Source organism: Nomascus leucogenys, chromosome 11, assembly GCF_006542625.1.
Source record: "Nomascus leucogenys isolate Asia chromosome 11, Asia_NLE_v1, whole genome shotgun sequence".
Lineage (NCBI taxonomy): Eukaryota > Metazoa > Chordata > Mammalia > Primates > Hylobatidae > Nomascus > Nomascus leucogenys.
In genome coordinates, this window is record NC_044391.1 from 55,409,770 (window position 1) to 55,425,665 (window position 15,896).

Sequence of the window (15,896 nt, forward strand, 5' to 3'; positions counted from 1 at the left end):
AGTAGAGATGGGGTTTCACCATGTTGGCCAGGCTGGTCTTGAACTCCTGATTTCAGGTGATCAACCCACCTTGGCCTCCTAAAGTGCTGGGATTTTAGGCGTGAGTTACCGTGTCCAGCTGATATATTTTTTTTCTTTTTTCTTTTTTTGTGAGATGGAGTTTCGCTCTGTCTCCCAGGCTGGAGTGTAGTGGCGCGGTTTCAGCTCACTGCAACCTCCGCCTCCCGGGTTCAAGCCATTCTCCTGCTTTAGCCTCTCGAGTAGCTGGGATTATAGACACCCACCACCACACCCCCCTAATTTTTGTATTTTTAGCAGAGACGGAGTTTCAGCATGTTGGCCAGGCTGGTCTCAAACTCCTGACCTCAGGTGATCCACCCAGTTCAGCCTCCCAAAGTGCTAGGATTACAGGTGTGAGCCACCACGCCCAGCCCAATATTTCTTTTAATTTTTTTTTTTCTGTTAGAAACTTTATTGGTCCTGGAGAAAGGGAGGCAAATGGCCCCTGCCTCCCGCTGAGGGTCCCCCCAGCCCTCGCTGTTTCCCGTTGCCGTTGATGGAGTGGTTCAGGTGCTCAGTGGAGGCCAGGAAGGCCTTGAGCTTGGGCCGGGCACTGAGTTGTGCCATGTAGGCCGAGAGCAGGGGGAACACATCCAGGCAGCTGGTGGGCAGGACCTCGTGGATCAGCAGCAAGTCCAGCAGGTTGTAGTAAGCGAAGGAGATCTGGTCGCCCACAAGGAAGGCCTAGCCTCCCTGGTTCTGGGACGGCAGGGTCTCAAAAGGCTTCAGTTGCCCGGGGAGTGCCTTCACATAAGTCACCCTTGCCCACCTTGTAGTTGGTATAGATGAGGGTGAGGTATTTATTTACTTACTTTATTTTTGAGACAAGAGTTTCCCTCTTGTTTCCCGGGCTGGAGGGCAATGGCGCAATCTCCGCTCACTGCAACCTCCACCTCCCGGGTTCAAGCGATTCTCCTGCCTCAGCCTCCTTCCTGAGTAGTTGGGATTACAGGCGTGCACCACCATGCCTGGCTAATTATTTTTATTTTTAGTAGAGATGAGGTTTCACCATGTTGGCCAGGCTGGTCTTGAACTCCTGATCTCAGGTGATCCACCTGCCTCAACCTCCCAAAGTGCTGAGATTACAGGCGTGAGCCACTGCACCTGGCCAGAGGTATTTAATTTTTAAAAATTGTGAGTTTATGACCAAATTAGCAACACTGATTTCTGCATGTTTGTTGAGACTTCAGTAAATGAATTAGTGTTATAATCAAATGAAACTTAGAACAAATTTAACTTGACATGTTAATTTATATGTTGCCATTAGTGTGCTGAATAGCAATGGGAGTTTTGTACCTTCCTTCCTGTTTCTGAAGATAATCTTATTTCACAGCTGCACCTAGTACAGCTCTTTTGAAATTTGACCTTCTTCGATGCCACCCCAAGATGGCATTGTGGGGCAAATTAGTGATACATGTAGAGGAACTTACATGCAAAAGATCTGTCACTTAATTTTTACATGTCCTCTGGTTTCCATACCCTCATTTATCGCAGCCTTTTTCTTTAGCTAGCTGTGGGGGTAGAGACGAAAGGAGTGGGAAGTCAGCTGTAATGAACTATCTCAACAGTTCAGAGTTCTTAGCCTGATTCATAAGCTCACACATAATCTGGCCCTGCTTAACTCCAGCATCATGTCTTTCCATTCTCCAACTCTGATCGAACTCAATGCTGCAGCTATACTGAACTTCTTTCAGTTCTTTAAATGACCCATATTCTGTCTGAGTCTCAGTCCTTTGCCTCTGCTTGTCCCTCTGCCTAGAACATTTCCTGACCCCCTAATGAACTTTTCTTTTTAATTGATAGAAATGGGGTTTAGCTATGTTACCTAGGGTGGTCTCCTGAGCTAAAGCCACCTGCCTGCTTCAGCCTCCCAAAGTGCTAGGATTACAGGCGTGAGCCACCGAGCCTGGCCCCTAATGAAATTTTTCTTAGCCTTTGGCTCTCTTAAATGTTATTCTGTCTGGGAAGCCTTCCTTTATTCATATACATATATATATACACACACACATATATAATATATACACATACGTATATATGTATATACACATATATACATACATATATACATATATGTGTATATATATGCGCATATATATGTGTATATATATACACACACACAAGTATGTGTATACATACATATATATGGTTTTTTTTTTGAGATGGAGTCTCGCTGTATTGCCCAGGCTAGAGTGCAGTGGTGCAATCTTGACTCACTGCAACTTTCACCTCCCAGGTTCGAGCAATTCTCCTGCCTCAGCCTCCCGAGTAGCTTGGATAACAGGCGTCCAACACCATGCTCAGCTAATTTTTGTATTTGTAGTAAGAGACGAGGTTTCACCGTGTTGGACAGGCTGGTCTTGAAGTCTTTTTTTTTTTGAGATGGAGTCTCACCCTGTCACCCAGGCTGGAGTGCAGTGGCATGATCCTGGCTCACTGCAACCTCCGCCTCCCGAGTTCAAGTGATTCCTCTGTCTCGGCCTCCCGAGTAGCTGGGATTACAGGCGTGTGCCACCACACCTGGCTAATTTTTGTATTTTTAGTAGAGACGGGATTTTGCCACGTTGGCCAGGCTGGTCTCGAACTCCTGACCTCAGGTGATCCGCCTGCCTTGTACTCTCAAATGTTAATTTATGCACCCTTATTTGTTTGCTTTTTAACTCCAAACTTACTTTTTTTTTTTTTTTTGAGACAGAGTCTTGCTCTGTCACCCAGGCTGGAGTGCAGTGGCGCGACCTCGGCTCACTGCAGCCTCTGCCTCCTGGGTTCAAGCGATTCTCCTGCCTCAGCCTCCCAAGTAGCTGGGACTACAGGCTCATGCCACCACACCTGGCCTTCTTTTTTTTTTTTAATTTTGTTTTTTTTTTTTGAGATGGAGTTTCGCTGTTGTTGCCCAGGCTGGAGTGCAATGGCGCGATCTCAGATCACTGCAAACTCTGCCTCCCAGGTTCAAGTGATTCTCCTGCGTCAGCCTCCCAAGTACTGTGTGCCACCATGTCTGGCTAATTTTGTATTTTCAGTAGAGACAGAGTTTCACCATGTTGGTCAGGCTGGTCTTGAATTCCTGATATCAAGTGATCCACCAGCCTTGGCATCTCAAAGTGCTGGGATTACAGGTGTGAGCCACCATTCCTGGCTTTTTTTTTTTTTTCAGACGAAGTCTCACTCTGTCATCAGGCTGGAGTGCAGTGGCGTGATCTCGGCTCACTGTCACCTCCACCTTCCAGGTCCAAGCGATTCTCCTGTATCAGCTTCCTGAGTAGCTGGGATTATAGGCGTGCACCACCATGCCTAGCTAATTTTTTTTTTTTTTTTTAATTTTTAGTAGAGACAGGTTTTACCATATTGGCTAGGCTGGTTTTGAACTCCTGACCTCAAGTGATCCACCCGCCTCAGCCTTCCAAAGTGCTGGGATTATAGGCATGAGCCACTGCGCCCAGCTCAAACTTAACTTTGTAGTAGCATTTATTTTTTATTTTTTTCTGAGACAAAGTTTTGCTCTTGTTGCCCAGGCTGGAGTGCAATCTCAGCTCACCACAACCTCTGCCTCCCAGGTTCCAGCGATTCTCCTGCCTCAGCCTCCCGAATAGCTGGAATTACAAGCATGCACCACCACGCCTGGCTAATTTTTGTATTTTTAGTAGAGATGGGGTTTCTCCATGTTGGTCAGGCTGGTCTCGAACTTCCGACCTCAGGGGATCTGCCAGCCTCGGCCTCCCAAAGTGCTGAGATTACAGGCATGAGCCACTGTGCCCAGCCAGCCCTCCTCCTTATTAAACTATGAATTCCTCAAGCCCTGGGATTGTATTTATCATCATTGCATCCTCAGTCCCTGACATAGTACATTCTCAAATATTTGAATGAGGCTGCAAGTCATGTGCAGAACAGAAGATGGGGGACAATTAGTGCCTCACACACAACTGAACAGTTAATGAGTACTTGACTGAGCACCCCAGTCAAGTGTGAGACCAAAAGCAGCCTGAGTTCCCTTTCATAGGATCCCTATAAAATTATAGAGATTTTATATGTGAGATTTAATTGGCTTATACAGAGATGTTTGATGCTTTGTAAATTTAGATATCTTACAGGAATCTATACTTTAAAAACCATTATTGGCCGGGCTCAGTGGCTCACGCCTGTAATCCCAGCACTTTGGGAGGCCGAGGAGGGTGGATAACTTGAGGTCAGGAGTTTGAGACCAGCCTGGCCAAAGTGGTGAAACCCCCGCTTTACTAGGAAATACAAAAATTAGCCAGGTGTGGTGACACGCGCCTGTAATCCCAGCTACTCGGAAGACTGAGGGAGGAGAATTGCTTGAACTGGGAGGCAGAGGTTGCAGTAAGCCAAGATCATGCCACTGCACTCCAGCCTGGGCAACAGAGTGAGAATCTATCTCAAAAAAAAAAAAAAAAAAAAAAAAGGTAACTGTAAAATAGCCTCAGGAAGGTCCTTCAGGAGGTATTCTAGAAGGAGGCATTGTTATAGGAGATGACAGCACCATGTGTGTTATTGCCCCAGAAAACTTTCCAGTGGGACAAAATGTGGTGGTGGAAGACAGTGATATTGATGATCCTGATCCTGTGTAGGCCTAAGCTAATATGTGTGTTAGCTTTTGTTTTTGTTTTTGTGAGGCAGCACCTCTCTGTCATTCAAGCTGGAGTGCAGTGGTGAAAACACAGCTAACTGCAGCCTTGACTTCCTGGGCTCAAGTGATCCTTCTGCCTCAGCCTCCTATGTAGCTGGGACCGTAGGCTTACTCCATCATGCTCAGTTAATTTTTTTTTTTTTTGAGACAGACTCTTGCTCTGTTGCCCAGGCTGGAGTGCAGTGACACGATCTAGGCTCACTGCAACCTCCACCTCCTGGGCTCAGATGATTCTCCTGCCTCAGCCTCCCCAGTAACTGGGATTACAGGTGCACCACCATGCCTAGCTAATTTTTGTATTTTTAGTAGATACGGGGTCTCACCATGTTGTCCAGGCTGGTCTCTAACTCTTGACCTCAAGTGATCTGCCTGCATCGGCCCCCCAAAGTGCTGGGATACAGGTGTGAGCCACCACTCCCGGCCTTCTTTTTTTGAGACAGGATCTCTGTCACCTAGGCTGGAGTGCAGTGGTACGATAACGGCTTACTGCAGCCTTAAATCCTTGGACTTCAGCGTCCTTAGTAGCTGGGACTACAAGTGTGTGCCACCACACCCTGCTAATTTAAAAATTTTTTTTCTAGAGATGAGTTCTGACTATGTTGCTCAGGCTGGTCTCAAACTCCTAGGCTCAAGCAGTCAGCCCACCTCAGCTTCTGAAAGTGCTGGGATTACAGGCATGAGCCACTACGCCCAGCTCCCATGTCTTAGGTTTTTCTGTTGTTGTTGTTTGTTTTTGTTTTGTTTTGTTTTTTTGAGATAGGGTCTCCTTCTGTCACCCAGGCTGTAGTGGAGTGGTGCGATCTTGGCTCACTGCAACCTCTGCCTCCTGAGTTCAAGAAATTCTCCTCCCTCAGCCTCCCTGAGTAGCTGGGACTATGGCGTGTGTCACCACGCCCGACTATGGTTTTTTTTTTTGGTATTTTTAGTAGAGACTAAAAGTTACTAAAACATTACTAGAAGTTACTGCGCCCTGTCCCATGTCTTAGTTTTTAACAAAAAAGTTTATACAATACAAATAAAATAAAATAAAAATTTTAAAAATAGAAAAAAGAGCCGGGCGTGGTGGCTCACGCCTTGTAATCCCAGCACTTTGGGAGGCCGAGGCAGGCGGATCACTTGAGATCAAGAGTTCAAGACCAGCCTGGCCAACATGGTGAAACCCGGTCTCTACTAAGAATACAAAAAAATTAGCTGGGCACTGTGGCGTGTGCCTGTAATCCCAGCTACTTAGGAGGCTGAGGCAGGAGAATTGCTTGAACCCAGGAGGCAGAGGTTGCAGTGATCTGAGATCGCGCCACTGCACTCCAGCTTGGGCAACAGAGCAAGACACCATCTCAAAATAAATAAGTAAATAAATAAAAATAGAAAAAAGCTTATAGAATAAGGATATAAACAAATATTTTTGTACAGCTGTACAATGTGTTTCTGTTTTAAGCTAAGTGTTTTTTACAAAAGAGTCAAAAAGTTAACAAAAAATTTAAAAGTTTGTAAAGTAAAAATATCAGCTGGGTGCGGTGGCTCATGCCTGTAATCCCAACACTTTGGGAGGCCGAGGTGGGTTTATCACTTGATGCCAGGAGTTCGAGACCAGCCTGGCCAACATGGTGAAACTCTGTCTCTACTAAAAAGACAAAAACTTAGCCAGGTGTGGTGGTGCGTGCCTGTAATCTCAGATTCTCGGGAGGCTGAAGCAGGAGAATCACTTGAACCCGGGAGATGGAGGTTGCAGTGAGCTGAAATTGCACCACTGCACTCTACTTGGTGACACAGTGAGACGCTATCTCAAAAAAAAAAAAAAAACTTATAGTAAGCTAAGGTTAAATTATTATTGAAGAAAAATACTTTCTTATAAATTTAGTGCAGGCTAAGTATACTTTAATAAAGTCTACAGTAGTGTACAATAATGTCCTAGGCCTTCACATTCACTCACTGACTCACCCAGAGCAACTTCTAGTCCTGCAAACTCCATTCATGGTGTACCACTTTTTACCTTTTATATCCTAATGTTTCTGTACCTTTTCTGTGTTTACATGTTTAGATACACAAATAAATTACTATTGTGTTACATTTGCCTATAGTATTCAGTAGATGCTTGTACATGCCATAGGGGTTTGTAGCCTAAGAGCAATAGGCCATACTATATAACCTAGGTGTGTAGGAGGTTATACCATCTAGTATGTAAGTACACTCTATAATGTTTGCACAGTGACGAAAAGGCCTAATGATGCATTTCTCAGAACACATCTCTGTTGCTAAGCAACACATAACTGTACATAATACTGTATATATATATATATAAAATAAATTTGAAAGCCACCGATACAACCAATTGTGAGGGGCTGAGGTATCACACATCCTTTCCTTCTTCTGGTTCCTATATTTGGGATGTGTGAGGTAGAAGGATATTATTTTAATTACTTCCCCAATGGGCCCGTGTAGCTTATGGCAAATTAAATTATCCCCTGACTTTCTTTTCTATTTCTAAGGCCATTTATTTAATCTTGCTCTCCACCTTGCATGTGATTCTGTCATAACGTGCAAATAGCAAGATTCTAGGGATCTGGAAGTGAGTTATTTTAGGACTGGTCATTTACTTTCATGGGCTCAGAACCTATGTGTTAGTTTATTATTGTCCACTAGGTGGTACTAGGAGGAGCCAATGTTTGCAAGTTACCTTGACCCTAGACTCCAGCTTTTTTTCAGAGTAGCAGATAGGTTTATTTTGTTAGAAAATTTTTTCTCCCCAGGCTCCCAAGAATTTCGGGAGAGGGTATCTAGATCTTCCTCTCCTTCCCAAATATAACCTAGATGAACAAATTGAGGAGGATAGAAAATCTAGGATGAAGAAGGTACATTTTTTGGTCAGTATTGCCACCTCTTAAAGATCAGGAATGCATTCCATTCTCTCCTGGAGATTAAAGAAGATGCTCTATTGCAGTGGAAGGGATAGGGGTTATACCCCAAATGAACAACTGGCTGTGTGGGGTAATATAATTGGCTGAGAGGAGGAGAAAAAGGAAATGTTAAAGGATCTCTTCCTTGGGAAAGCAACAAGTCATAGAATTTGAATAAATGGAAATACTGAAAATAAAAACATTTTTCAAGAGCATTCTATAGGCCAGAAGAATAGAAAGTTGAATAAATTTTCCTTTCTAGAAACTAAAGGGAAACACAGGTAAATACCCAACCACAGTACAATGTGATAAATACCCTAATAGAGACATACACAGGGTGCTATGGAAGCAGAGAGTGGACTCTTTTTTTGAGACAGAGTCTTGCTCTTGTCTCCTAGGCTGGAGTGCAGTGGCACGATCTCAGCTCACTACAACTTCCATCTCCCGGGTTCAAGCGATTCTCCTGCCTCAGCCTCCTGAGTAGCTGGGATTACAGGTGTGCACCACCACGCCTAGCTAATTTTTGTACTTTTAGTAGAGATGGGGTTTCATCATGTTGGCCAGGCTGGTCTCAAACTCCTGGGCTCTATTGATCTGCCTGCCTTGGCCTCCCAAAGTATTGGAATTACAGGTGTGGGCCACTGCATTTGGCTTAGAGGGAACTTACAGTGACTCAGACCCTTTAAGGAACACAGAAAAAGGCACCACTAACCCCTTTTTTGGGGTCTTCTCTCTTCCTATGGAGTCTGAAGAATGGTGGACATATTCTTCTCAGGTTTAAAGCTTTGTATTGAGTTATCTGATGTCTTTCTGTCTTTGACTTTTTTTTTTTTTTTTTTTTGAGATGGAGTTTCACTCTTGTTGCCCAGGCTGGAGTGCAATGGCGTGATCTCGGCTCACAGCAACCCCCGCCTCCCGGGTTCAAGCCATTCTCCTGCCTCAGCCTCCAGAGTAGATGGGATTACAGGCATGCGCCACCACGCCTGGCTAATTTTGTATTTTTAGTAGAGATAGGGTTTCTCCATGTTGGTCAGGCTGGTCTCGAACTCCGGACTTCAGGTGATCTGCCCACCTCAGCCTCCCAAAGTGCTGAGATTACAGGCGTGAGCCACCATGCCCGGCCTGTCTTTGACTTTTGGAGGTACCAGGGGTTACTTTGTACTATGAGATAACTTGACCTTTGTGTTTGTGATGACTGGCAAGTCACTGGTAAAAGCTGCAGTTTTGGAGGTGGTTGACTTCAGTTGTGATAAATAATTGTTACTGCAGGAGACTACAGGTTAGTAGGAGACTACAGGTTAGTACACTTGGAGCTATGAGAGCATTCACCATCAAGGGATAAAACTTCCAGGGGGAGGGCCGGGCGCGGTGGCTCACGCCTGTAATCCCAGCACTTTGGGAGGCCGAGGTGGGCGGATCACAAGGTCAGGAGATCGAGACCATCCTGGCTAACACGGTGAAACCCCATCTCTACTAAAGATACAAAAAATTAGCCGGGCGCAGTGGCAGGCGCCTGTAGTCCCAGCTACGCGGGAGGCTGAGGCAGGAGAATGGCGTGAACCCCGGGGGGTGGAGCCTGCAGTGAGCCGAGATCGCGCCACTGCACTCCAGCCTGGGTGAAAGAGCGAGACTCCGTCTCAAAAAAAAAAAAAAAAAAAAAAAAAAAAAAAAAAAAAAAAAACTTCCAGGGGGAGGCCAGATGCAGTGGCTCATGCCTGTAATCCCAGAACTTTGGGAGGCCAAGGCGTGTGGATCACAAGATCAGGAGTTCGAGACCAGCCTGGCCAACATAGTGAAACTTCGTCTCTACTAAAAATACAAAAATTAGCCGGACATGGTGATGCACACCTGTAGTCCCAGCTATTCAGGAGGCTGAGGCAGGAGAATAGCTTGGACCCTGGAGGCGGAGGTTGCAGTGAGCCGAGATCACGCCCCTGCATTCCAGCTTGGGTGACAGAGCAAGACTTCGTCTCAAAAAAAAAAAAAAGAACAACAACAAAAAAACTTCCATGGGGGATGGGCTGATCACAGAGTGGGTTGGTTGGTGTTGGTTACCCACCAGCTTTGGGGGAATGTCCTTGCAGTAAGGTGCACTGTGGAAACATGGTGCTAGTCTCATGGTATTTCCCTCTTTTGGGGGGACCAAGGATTCAATGTAAAATTAGAATTCTTGGTTTTTAGGCCGGGCGCAGTGGCTAACACCGTAATCCCAGCACTTGGGGAGGCCGAGGCAGGTGGATCACCTGAGGTCAGGAGTTCTAGACCAGTGTGGCTAACATGGTAAAACCCCATCTCTACTAAAAACACAAAAAATTAGCCAGGCGTTGTGGCACATGCCTGTAACCCTAGCTACTCACCCAGGAGGCTGAGGCACAAGAATCACTTGAACCTGGGAGGCAGAGGTTGCAGTAAGCTGAGATCACGCCACTGTACTCCAGCCTGGGCAACAGAGCAAGACTCTGTCTAAAAAAAAAAAAATAAACAAATAATAAAAAAATATATATATAATATTTAAAGAGCTGGGTGCTCTGTTTTCCAGCTGTGCCTGCTTTCACATATTTAAATTATTTAAATATTTAAATTATTAGGCCCCCCAAACTGCAAATGCTTTGCATTAATGGGCCCTGCCCTGAGTTTAGCAATGCAGTGAGAAAACAGAGACTAAATTAAAAACCATCTAGCTAGGTTAGTCTCCAAAATACAACTTTCTGGGATTTAGCTGATTATTTTAATAAGATTTCCAAATTCCCTCTAGGCTCATCTATATGTTTCCTTGTAAAATCCTATGGTAAATTCTTATGATTTTGTGTTTCCTTGGCACCCCTTTTTTTTCTTTTCTTTTTCTTTTTTTTTTTTTTTGAGACAGAGTCTTGCTCTGTCACCCAGGCTAGAGTGCAGTGGTGCAATCTTTGCTCATTGCAACTTGTGCCTCCTGGGTTCAAGCGATTCTCTTGCCTCAGCTTCCCAAGTAGCTGGAATTACAGGCGCCCGCCACCACACCCAGCTAATTTTTGTATTTTTAGTAGAGATGGGGTTTCACCATGTTGGCCAGGCTGGCCTTGAACTCGCAACCTCACATAATCCTCCCACTTCAGCCTCCCAAAGTGCTGGGATTACAGGCATGAGCCACCGAGTCCAGTGCTTTTTTTTTTTTTAAAGCTCCTGGCAAGCTATGAATGGCATTGATTTTTAATCTTTCTCTAACACACCCAAACTCCTTTTTCAAAAAGCTTAAATTTTCTTTCTGTGCTTTGAGATATAAATTTGCCACTTTGTTTTCTCTAAAACTCAGGGCTTCAGCCATTGTGAAACAAATTACAGAAGGATCAGGATTGAAAAAAATACACTTTAACCTTTTCCATTTACAAAGGCAGGGTTTTAATCCAACTGTCCTTTTAAACTAGTGAGTTTTACCAGTCTCATGGCTAAAATTTTTAAAAATAAAAATATAAAGTCTTTATTTGTGTTTGTTTGTATGTTTATGTTATATGTGTACATGTCTATGTTTATATATTGTCTATATGGTATCAAACTAGATTATAAATAAATGAATACTCATAAATTAAGTAAATAAGCTCAAATGCTTTTCAAGTTCAAGTGACTTTAATAACCTTTGGTAAATAAAACCAGTTCAAAAATTGGTAAAAATCAAACAGAAACATCTTCAAAATTTAATTTAGACATTGTTTTGCCTGGGTCTATCAGTCTCCCAGGTTTATGTTATCTCTGCTAGATATTTTAAAATTATTGCTTCTGATATTTTTTGATAGTTCCTTGTTTTGTCTGTGAGCTTATGTCTTTGAATTTGAGCCTTTAGATTTCCAGGTCTAGACAAAGTGGACTTGGTGAGGCCCGAGGACAGCACCCAGCCCCGTCCTCACTATTCCAGCTGTGCCTCCTGGCCATGCTGGAGTGGCTGGATCCTCCAGGCAGCGTCTTCACAGATCTGTCCTTTGCCCTGAGATCTGCATCTGGTACATAATTAAAATTGCCTACTTCCTAGGTTTTACACTAAAAATTAGGGTTACTAAGAGCTAACATTGTAATGAATATGTGTAATTAAAACTACTAAATAGAAAAGAAAAACGACAAAAAACAAACAAAAAATTACTACATACAAGAGAAACAGTTCTGTATGCAAAGTAATCCCAGCACTATGGGAGGCTGAGGCAGGCGGATCACAAGGTCAGGAGATGGAGACCATCCTGGCTAACATGGTGAAACCCCATCTCTACTAAAAATACACAAATTAGCCGGGCATGGTGGTGGGTGCCTATAGTCCCAGCTACTCAGGAGGCTGAGGCAGGAGAATCGCTTGAATCCAGGAGGCAGAGGTTGCAGTGAGCTGAGATCGTGTCACTGCACTCCAGCCTGGGTGACAGAGCGAGACTCTGTCTCCAAAAAAAAAAAAAAAAAGTTGTTTTAAATTGAAGAATGATAATAGATAAAACTAAATGGGTATAAAAAGTTGGAAAAAAAGGGAATGGAAAAATTGTAAGAGGCTATAAAAGGTTTATGAAAATGTTACCTTGTGTGGTCAAAATTGGTTGAAATTGGATGGATTTGTTTATAAGATTTTATTAAAATTAGCTTTGGCGTTAATAATACACATGCAAAGATAGAATTTGACTTTCTCTTTTAAACAAGGTTTTTGTGCAGTATTAATAAAAGACAGTAAAAGATTTTTGCTTACTTATTTTTTTTTTTTGAGATTGAGTCTTGCTCTGTCACCCAGGCTGGAGTGCAGTGGCATGATTTCGGCTCACTGCCAACTCTGTCTCCCAGGTTCACACCATTCTCCTGCCTCAGCCTCCAGAGTAGCTGGGACTACAGGTGCCCGCCACCATGCCCAGCTAATTGTTTGTATTTTTATTTTATTTTATTTATGTATTTATTTTTGAGATGGAGTCTCACTTTGTCACCCAGGCCGGAGTGTGCAGTGGTGTGATCTTGGTTCACTGCAAGCTCCGCCTCCCAGGTTCATGCCATTCTCCTGCCTCAGCCTCCAGAGTAGCTGAGACTACAGGCATCCACCACCACAGCTGGCTAATTTTTTTTGTATTTTCAGTAGAGACGGGGTTTCACTGTGTTAGCCAGATCTCGATCTCCTGACCTTGTGATCCACGCGCCTCGGCCTCCCAAAGTCCTGGGATTACAGGCGTGAGCCACCTCCCCTGGCCAATTTTTGCTTACCTTTTAATTAAACTGTCAAAACTACTTGGCCTCCTGACTAGCTGGCTAATGTCACAAAGCCTGGCTAATTTAAACAATATTTGTAGAGATGTGGTCTCACCATGTTGCCCAGACTGGTCTTGAACTCCTGGGCTCAAACAATCCTCTGACCTTGGCCTCCCAAAATGCTGGGATTACAGATATGAGCCAATGCACCTGGCTCCTTGTTTTGTTTTTTAGAGACAGGATCCCAATCTGTCACCCAGACTAGGGTACAGTGGCATGATCATTGCTCATTGTAGCCTAGAACTACTTCTGGGCTCAAGTGATCCTCCCACCTCAGTTTCCCGAGTAGCTAGGACTACAGGGTTATGCCACCATGCCTGGCACCTAGCTATTTTTAAAAGATTTTGCAGAGATGGAGTCTTGCTATGTTGCTCAGGTCGGTCTTGAACTCTTGATCTTGTGATCCACCCACCTTGGCCTCCCAAAGTGCTGGGATTACAGGCATGAGCCACTGCACCCAGCCTTTATTATTATTATTATTATTTTTTTTTTTTTGAGACAGAGTCTCTGTTACCCAGCCTGGAGTGGAGTGGCATGATCTCGGCTCACTGCAACCCCTGCCTCCCAGGTTCAAGTGATTCTTGCACCTCAGCCTCCTGAGTAGCTGGGATTACAGTCGCATGCCACCACACCCAGCTAATTTTCCTAGTTTTAGTAGAGACAGGGTTTCACCATGTTGGCCAGGCTGGTCTCGAACTCCTGATCTCAAGTGATACACCTGCTTCAGCCTCCCAAAGTGCTGGGATTACAGTATGAGCCACTGTGTGTGGCCTAATGTTTGTTTTTGAGACAAAGTCTCTCTCTGTCACCCAAGCTGGAGCGTAGTGGCAAAATTATGGCTCACTGCAGCGTTGAGCTCATGGGCTCAATCAGTCCTCCCTCTTCAGCCTCTTGAATAGCTGGGACTACAGATGCATGCCACTGGATAATTTTTGTATTTTTTTAGAGATGGGGTTTTGCCATGTTGTCCATGCTGGTCTGGAATTCCTAGGCTCAAGTGATTCACCAGCCTTGGCTTCCCAAAGTGCTGGGATTACGGCATGAACCACTGCACTTGGCCTTGAGCTATTTGTAGTTTATAACAATTGGGCAAATTATACTTCTATGAGCAAAATCAAAATATTTACTTTTCTTTGCCTGATTTCTCCAGAATTCAGAAACTATTTGTGAGTATTCTTAGTTTGTGGCAATATGGTTATTTGAATAAGTTCAATAAGAATCTGTTTTCTTTTGTAAAGAGACACAGTTGGAGCCTTATTGTATTAAGGCTGTGACTGGATTGGCATATTTTCAGATATGACCAGATTGTTTTCAGGAATTGAAGTAGACTTTGTAGAGTTGATATAAAGCCTCCTGGAAAGCCTGGCCTGCTACCTTGTCTACATAATTCCCTTACAAGGTTTCTGACTTGTGATAAGTAAAGAATGTCACTTTCTGACAGGTCTAGGAATTTCTTTTATTCTTTTCTTTTTTTTTTTTTTTTTTTTTAGACAGTGCCTCACTCACCCACGCTGGAGTATAGTGGCGTGATCTCAGCTCACTGCAATCTCTGCTGCCCAGGCTTAAGTGATTTTCAAGCCTCAGCCTCCCAAGCTGGGATTATAGGCACCCACCATCATGCCCGGCTGATTTTTGTATTTTTAGTAGAGATGGGGTTTTGCTGTGTTGACCAGGTTGGTTTCAAACTCCTGGCCTCAAGTAATTCGCACGTCTCAGCCTCCCAAAGTGCTGGGATTATGGGCATGGTCCAATGCACCCAGCCCAGGTCTAGGAATTTCAAGGTATTTTGAGGACCTTGAGAAGAAAAGAATTCACCAGATTCATATAGGTGTTACAAACACAGTCTGATGATAAATCTTTGATGTGGGTTTCTAGCCTTCAGGCTTTTAAAAGTCGAATCTAAAATTCCTTATTAAAAAATTCTGGCCAGGCACCGTGGCTCATGCCTGTAATCCTAGCACTTTGGGAGGCTGAGGGGGGCAGATCACTTGAGGTCAGGAATTCAAAACTAGCTTGGCCATCATGGTGAAACCCCGTATCTACCAAAAATACAAAAAATTAGCTGGGCATGGTGGTGCACGCCTGTAATCCCAGCTACTTGGGAGGCTGAGGCAGGAGAACTGCTTGAATCCAGGAGGCAGAGGTTGCAGTGAGCCAAGATCGTGCCACTGCACTCCAGCTTGGGAGACAGAATGAGATTCCATTTCAAAAAAAAAAAAAAATTTCAGCAAAGATAACTTTAAAAGATACTATATGACCAATCACTATTCTTGCTGCACTTTATGCAGATAATCAGGCCACGTATAATAAAAGTAAAATGTATTTTGCAAATAAATTGATCCTACTATTATTTGTCTTTGGTAGAAATGGGGAACTGGAAAGAGAAAAATTATGTTTCAGAAAAAAATATAGTACCCATGATATTAGATTGTAGCCTTGGCCACTGTTTTTGAGTCTTTATTATTTGTGTACAATTTGGACTGAATCTGAATTCTTTCCCAGATACAAGTCTCCAAACTAATGTTTTCAAATTTTCCTACAATTTTTCTGACTTGGACTCACCAAAAATTAAAATTGTGCTTTTACTGAAGCCCTGCATACTGAAGCTAGATAGCTTGATGTAACTCCAGGAGAAATCACCACAGCAACTTATGTAGAAACAGCATTTGGCTTGCTAATGTATAGAATACTCAGAAAGTTCACCTGAACACCTGGTTCGAATTACAATTCAGAAAAATCTGTCAGATTGCATTGGCAATCTGAAGATACTTTAGAGACTCTGCAAAAATGAATGTATAGACTACTCCAGACATTAGCTTTTGCTTTTCTTCCGTTTCCATATAAATGACTCTTATTAAAGATCTGTTTGCCTGCATCATAAATAGAGACCTAGCCCATCTGCAGTGGCACCTCCTAGAATGGGACACAGCTGTTTAACCAAACTGATCTATTCTCAGAACTAAGACTCTGATTAATGAAGATATGGGATGATATATTTAAATTTGCTCTTTCCTGCTTATCCAAATTTGTCAGCTCCTTTCTCTATCTAACAACCTTCAACT

General features: G+C 43.6%; 1 pseudogene; it reads right to left on the bottom strand.

Moving 5' to 3' along the window:
- Positions 1–471: 471 nt before the first annotated feature.
- LOC100587639 lies at positions 472–1,453 on the bottom strand (annotated as a pseudogene).
- Positions 1,454–15,896: the final 14,443 nt, after the last annotated feature.